The sequence below is a fragment of the Phoenix dactylifera genome, chromosome 10 (genome assembly GCF_009389715.1).
Source record: "Phoenix dactylifera cultivar Barhee BC4 chromosome 10, palm_55x_up_171113_PBpolish2nd_filt_p, whole genome shotgun sequence".
NCBI lineage: Eukaryota > Viridiplantae > Streptophyta > Magnoliopsida > Arecales > Arecaceae > Phoenix > Phoenix dactylifera.
Genome location: NC_052401.1, coordinates 1120625 through 1128061, shown reverse-complemented (window position 1 = coordinate 1128061; position 7437 = coordinate 1120625). Strand labels below are relative to the sequence as shown.

General features: G+C 39.3%; 1 long non-coding RNA gene across 1 annotated transcript; it reads right to left on the bottom strand.

Moving 5' to 3' along the window:
- On the bottom strand, window positions 1-7437 carry LOC103703253. Its single transcript, XR_005513584.1, has 3 exons — window positions 7232-7437; window positions 6991-7136; window positions 1-3205 (listed from the first exon to the last, which is right to left on the bottom strand). It is a non-coding gene; the product is annotated as an uncharacterized LOC103703253 (long non-coding RNA).

Below are 7437 nucleotides of genomic sequence, written 5' to 3'. Positions count from 1 at the left end.
TTGGAAAGAAAAAACTCATGGATTAATATTTGAGAAATACAGAAGTAGCACTACACAGAAAGAATAATAATGCCTTCACAGACCAGGAAGACCACTGAAACAAACTTCTGCACAAATATCAAGCTAATGAGAGGGCAGGTAATGGCAATTAACTTCCTATACATCCCAGCTAGCCCTAGAACAATCGGAACTCAACATACCTAAGAAGCTAAACAAGAAGGCCCTAACATTCTTTTCTGTCTTCTTTTCCTCAGAAAGGAGATCGTCGACCAATTCCTTGATAGTCTTCAAAATATCAACTGGATCCAAACTTGGCCAGTGTACTTTCCTTTCTTTTGACATCCCACTTTCTGTGTACCAAAATTTGTGGCAAGAGCGTCAGTTTGGGATCTCCCAGCTTTCTCCTCTCCCATCCCAGCTTGAATACCTTAACTCAGACCTGGTGACGGGTAATTGCAACTCAGAACCCGAGATGAGCTCTGATTCAGAGACTGCATTCTGAAGCCCATTGCTCTTTCTACCACTAATCTCCTCATCAGCCTCTTCGTAGTTATGGTGTTGGGAGATCTTCAGTAGATCCCCACCATCTTCAGCTTTTATACGCATGTCACCATCTGATTCATCTTCCACCCTCCTGAAATGGCTGAAGGTGGTGGTCTCATGACTTCCCCTTGTACATAGGCATGGAATTTATTTCTTGAAGGTTCTATCCTTGTGCAAAATACTTCTTGGTAGTTTCTCAAGCAACCTTGGGCATAGATATTGGACCTCTTGTCAGCTCTGTATCAGTAATTCTCATAGGCATCATGAAAATATGTATAAATTCACATGTTACTGTCATATAATGTCAATCAAATGGAAGTTTGGATAGCAAAGCACAAACCTAACACAACTTGACTAGGATTTCATTAGCAAGAGGGAAGAATAGGATGCCTAGCACAGCATCTGAATAATCCACCATTACAGTTGAACCAAAAATTAGAACTAAGAGCATGAATTTTGTAGTAGAGAATTATTTCTGGCATTGTTACTTTGATAAATCACATACCCACATTCAGAATTGGCTTTTTACCTGTGACCATCCACTAAAAACATGGATTTCAATGAGAAGCATTTGTAGCAGCTGGCCAACATTCTTTTTCTCAATTTCTAATTAACTCCAGCATCTTCATTCCTGACATGTTCTTTTTTTTTTTAAAGTTTTGAAGCACTATTCTGTTAGATGGGTAAATCCAGATTTAGTGTTTTGAACATTTTTTTAATTAGCAACTATGGGAGCCTCATGCACTGGGCTACCCTTTTTTAACGATTTTCAACATATTGCACCTACCAAAATAGAGCCATAGGTTTGAGTCTGTCAAACAATGGAATTAGTAATATGACTCAAAATTGCAAGACTAAGATGACCATACATTGGTAATCAATCAAAAGACTTGCTTACAATTAGAGATTATTAACATAGTAACAAGCTACTGTGGCTGTACCGGTGCTGCATCATATATATATCCGAACATCAATAGCAGATTTTCTATCAGGTACAACTGAATTTAGAACAAGATAACAGAACATGTAATCAATCCTATCAAGCAATAGGAAAGAAAGAACTGACCTGGTTGGTACCAATTAGATACAAATGAAAGCACGTGAGACAACCAACAAACCACAGAGAGATGAAACAATATATAGTAAGAGCTACAGAGGCAGGAGGCCTTTTCATTGCCTTCCATACTGCAGGATAATTCCCATCCATGAGAAATTTGATGTACAATGCAGACATAGCAAACACCCAATGCAAAGAAGAGCAGAGGATGAAACAACTTTTGACATCTCATTTTATGTGGATATCAAAAGTTCTAAAATTTGATTGACCAGATGTTAATTAATTAAACTGACCACATATGGATAATAGATTGGATGATGGTTATTGGTCAAGTTTAAAGTTGATGTATTTTTCTCTTTTTTATTATCCCTGGAAATTTTGAGATGAAAACTGATGCATTCCCCTACACCTATTGTAACTTTTATTACATCTTTTTGAAATGGATGATGGGGATCCCACATCAATGATTCGAGCCATTGTAACTCATGTGGTCATGTTTTTGTTGTGTCATATGGTATGTCTTACATGGTAGCTATAATAAATGGAATTTATGTACTAGTAAAAATATTAAATTATGATTCAGTAGCAATTTCTTGTCTCCATGATTATTGTTAGAATAAACCTTTTTTCAATTATTTATCTAATATTCTACATTAAGAACAGAAAAACAAGAAATAAGGATGAAAATTTAGATACAACGAAAAACAAAAATAACAATTGTCACAAGACATTCTCTGAATTCTGAAAATATTGGAGGAAATTGAATACAATTGTTAAATTTCAGTTAATTGTCTAAAATAGATATTTACTTATGCAACTCTGTACATAATACATACCAGACTATTTTCTTTTGAATTATATTCTTATAATATAGTAAAGTAATTTTTTTTAATATACTTAATGATCTGAGGCAGAATTTAGTAACGTCAAAAAATCAGACCAGTTTGCTTGGAAATTCTTGCTATTCTATTGCCTGCCCTGCTACCATGACTTCTTTTATAATTATGATTCTTATGATGGCGTGTATTATTTCATATTGTTTAAATTATCCAACTTTCAACCACTTGATGCATAGGCCTAACTGAATCTGAGTGGAAAAATCCACTCAACCAAATCCTAATTTACCATCCCCACTCTCTCTCTCTCTCTCTCTCTCTCTCTCTCTCTCTCTCTCTCTCTCTCTCTCTATATATATATATATATATATATATATATATCAAGATCAAGATTCAAGAGTAATATTTTGGATTTGCAAATTATATAATTTATAATGTACTTTTACTCATTGGTTATATTCCTATCATCCATTTCGTGTTTGATTAATATATAGTATATCATGATCTTTTCTATCTATCTATCTATATATCTATTTGTCTATCTATCTATTTATGTTGATGAAATAGTAAATCACACTAAACTATCACATGCTGAATAATAAGGGCATGGTACAAGATTTGAGTACAAAAGTGGATACATCCCCAGGTAATCTGCATCCATGTACTTCTAGTAGAAGGAAATGCTATACAAGAGCTTTTGCTTGCGCTGCTTCTCAAAAACGGCAACAATGCCATCTATTGCATCCTCCCAGCAATCTATTGCTTTAAGCTGCACCATAAACACGAACTTTTAAAGGCGATTTAGCAACTAATTAGTGAATTTTGGCATGAATTCAAATTTGAAACAACAGAATTGGAACAACAATGACTCAACATTCTTTCCATTAATTGTTTCTGTTTGACAAAAATCTAGCTTGGTTTGATCATACACTACCAATGCATGATAGGTTTTCTGTTTGCGATGCATCCACTAATATGCGTCAGCACACAAGCAACGATGGAAGTTTATTTCATCTTTGATCTTTCTTTTCCAAAAAACAGTAACATGTGATGCAGCTCATCAGCTGATTTGATAAAATTACATTACTGTAATAGGATAAATTATTTAAAAAATCCACAAATCCATCTTATGCTAACATTATGAACTGTATTTTTACCCAAACATTATGGGCGGAGTGTGCATGTGGTGGATGATGCTTGGGTGGACTTCCTTCCGGTGAGACTCTGGCCGACCATAGTCAACGTCGAGGTCGAGGACGGGCTTCGAGTCTGCGATCTCCTCCATTCGGAAGGGGCTAGGTGGGATGCTAGCCGAATTGATTAGTTGCTCGGGGAGCACCTCGTAGAGAGAGTTCGGTCGCTTTCGGTTTTGATGTGTGCCGGTCCAAATGTGAGGGTGTGGAGTACGTCCTACAGACCCTAAGTTAGGGTGGGAGATATCAACATTATCCAGGGTGAACAGGGCCTGAGACTAGATTGTTTCTGGGTTTGGAGGGTCGATCTTTACACGAGGGTGGCTTTGTTCCTCTCAAAGATGACATGGAACCGTTTGCCGACGAGGTCGGTGCTGTGCGAGCGGGGACTAGGTATTCATCCCCAGTGCTGCGAGTGCCAGTGGACGAAACCGTAGACCACGCTCTATTTCAGTGGGGTCTGGAGGCTTGTCGGGATTCCACTGGATGTTTGGGGCCATTCAGGCTCCTTTTTGCAGGCAATCAGGAGGTAGGCTAGCACCCCCGAGACTCGGCAAGCGGCCGTGGGCGCAACGTATGTTGCTTATCAGATTTGGCTAGCGAGGAATGCCTGGACCTTTGGCGAGAGTAGCTCTTAACCGAGGTTCATGGTTGAGCAGGCCCAGGCACAAGCGGCAGAGTTATCCATGCAGCTCGGTCGGATGGATCCTTAACAACTCGAGGCACCTAGGGCTCTACCTCTGCTCGTGGAGCGCCTCAAACAATGTTTTTCACATGCAGCCCCCACCCCTGAGTTTTCTCAAGATCAATTTCGATGGTTGCATGCTGGAAGGCGATGCAAGAAAAAAATTGGCTTCATCATCAGAGGCTTGAACTCTAGAGTGGTTGTTGCTGGTGGTTGTCAAATTTTTGATACCTCGGTGCCGAAAGCTGAGCTGAGAGCAGCTTGGACCAGACTGGGCTATGTTTGGCATGTGCTGCGGACCAGAGCAATTATGCTTGAGGATGACTCGGCTACGGTGATCGGCTAGGTCCAGGAATGCATAGGTGGTGTATGTGGTTGTCACCCCCTGCTTCGAGATATCCAGAGTCCAGACTATGGTTAGTGGTGGCATAGTTGTCCAGGCTAAACATGTATACAGAGAGACTAACAAGACTGCAGACTGAGTGGCCTCGTATGTGGCCAATCACTCTGGAGGTGCCTTGTGGGTCGGAAAGAGGGAGCTGCCTAGAGTGCTCCGGGAGTTACTGTATTTTGATCTTTTTGGATGTGTCCGTACTAGAATTATATGAATCATCCGTTCTAGCAAAAAAAAAAAATCATATTGTTACCGGTTAGAGCTGCAATTCTGATGCTTGCTCCATGGCTCACAGGCTAATGCATGTCCCAAACTAAATGTTAGCAAATTTAGCCGGAACCTAGGAATGCAAAATTAATAGGCTTGCCAGCTTTTTTATATATTCAATTTATAACATTATTGTTTCCGGTCCCAAATGGTAAACCAATTAGTGAAAAAGGATGTAAATATCGATTATAAGAACGCTAAGTACTATTACAGGTCGGTAAGGCCAAGCTAGTTTTACCCTACTATATCACGTATGCTTAGACTAAACCTGATAAATAGGATTAGGCTACAACCCTTTTGCAAGTTAAACCCATTCCCCTCATAGACCTTAGAAAAGTCAAGTGATGACCCTATTGAAGCACATGTGGGTGAACAGACTTCAAAGGGAACAAGGTTGACTAGAAATTCAACCTAGAACTTGCTAAATGTATATCGGGAAGTATCTGTTAGCTCACATGAGCAACAAGAAGATAGCAACAAAGGCATGATCCAAAATCATCGTCCACCCACCCACCAACCCACACAACAAAAGGGAAAAAGAAAAGACATCATCTCCCCCTAATCTATGACAGTCCATTCAAGCTCATCAATTAGGATCACCCAATTAATCATTGTCACATAACCCCATCATACCTTGATGGGGGAAAAGAATCCGTTTAATGGGTTGCAAGTCGAAGTTCAAAAAAAAATAGAGGAGAATGATAAACCATCACATTCAGATGCAATTGAATGGCTAAAACTGGCATGCAGGAGTATATGCTTTAAGATTAAGACCATTAGTTAAGCCATGAAGCCACTTAATCATGTGGCTTAGGTTAGGTTGAAGATGGATAACAAATCAAGTGCCTAAATATCAATATGACAAGCATAACAATCAAAGGACCGACCTCTATAATATGTTCATAAGCTTGTATGCATGCATTGCATACCTCCTGGCATAAATCCAAAGCAAGCAAAGCCCCAATAGGAGCATCTTCATGGTTATATTTTACATCCAAATTGATTATTAGTACACTTTTTATCAATGTATGCTCCCGATTATTTAGATCTGCACAGTTACTCCAACAGTCACAGCACTAGTATGCTTCTGTAAACCAAAAAAATAAACAAAAAGAAAAACATGCAAACAACCTTTTAATCAAGTATATGTATTTTGCATTTTACTTGATGGACCAAAAGAATATACATCAAGTGAACATCTGATACTGATGTAAGATGACTGAAGGATCATCTCGCAGGTGCTTCTGAAAAAGCACTACCATTTTGATGACAGAAAGGTTAACTTATAAAGCATACTCAAATACACAGACTTTTAACAAGCTCAACTTATATTTGCATACAAAAGCGAATCATATTAACTTTTGATCTATTTAATCTCCTAAAGGATGGCCGGAAAAAACACAGAGGTCAAAATTTGGCCAAAAAATGAGGTGATTATCTACTTTTAGCTTTGTTAGCATTGGCAACATGAGATGTTTGGTTATAAAAGGGGATTGGTTATCATGAATGAGAAGCCCAAATCAGGGACACATGATAAGTAGAAGATTCCATTTGGAAAGTACTAAGGAAACCTAGTTTCATGTCTACTCATGGCTTTCAATTTCATAAAAAAATTCTTCTTCCCAACCATCAAAAGAATAGGACATTTTTGATGTGGCAAAAAGGTCTCATTTTCACAGTAAATAGGTCATGACAGATCTTTAATTTCCAGTTCTCAACTTGTCAAGAACAAGAACTTGAATGACGGCCAAAATTCTCAATTATCTCAATTCCACTCCAAGAAATCTTACACAAATCATCCAAGTATGTATTGCAATGGATCCCCAAATCCAAGAAAGAAACGAATCACAACATCGCTTATCAAGAAGATTAAAAAAAACCACAAACTTACCAAGACGGCAATGTTGTAAAAAGAAAGAAAGAATGCGATTCAAAGGCATTGTTGAAATTTTATTTTAAATTTTTAAAGAAAAACCTTGCAGAAATGTAAAGAGCAACAATGTCCAAGAACCAACCTTCAATGACCATATCGAACACCTTCTCTTCGAAGGTGAAAACAACATCAAAGCACCCACCGGCTGCATTCTCCTGCCATGTTTGGGGTGCAGTCTTCACACTCGAATTCCTCTTGAGCATCGGCAAGATCCCGTTGCGCCTATACCTATCTCTCAAGAAACGAAGCAGAAGAAGTAAGAAATTCGGAGAGACAGAGGAGAAGGCCGAGAAGAATTCGAGGAGGGGGCGTGTTATGCGTACAGCTCGGGGACCTTGCGGCGGAGGTCGTCGTAGATGTTCTTGTAGGGGGTGCCGAACTCGTAGACGTTGGGCTCCCGAAGAGAAGGTTCCCCCCCCCCCCCCCCCCCCCCCCCCCCCCCCGGCCTGGGTTCTGGTTCGACGACCACACCATCGCGTGCCATAGCTTCATCTCTCTCTCTCTCTCGTTCTTTCTAGATGCTCTGTTT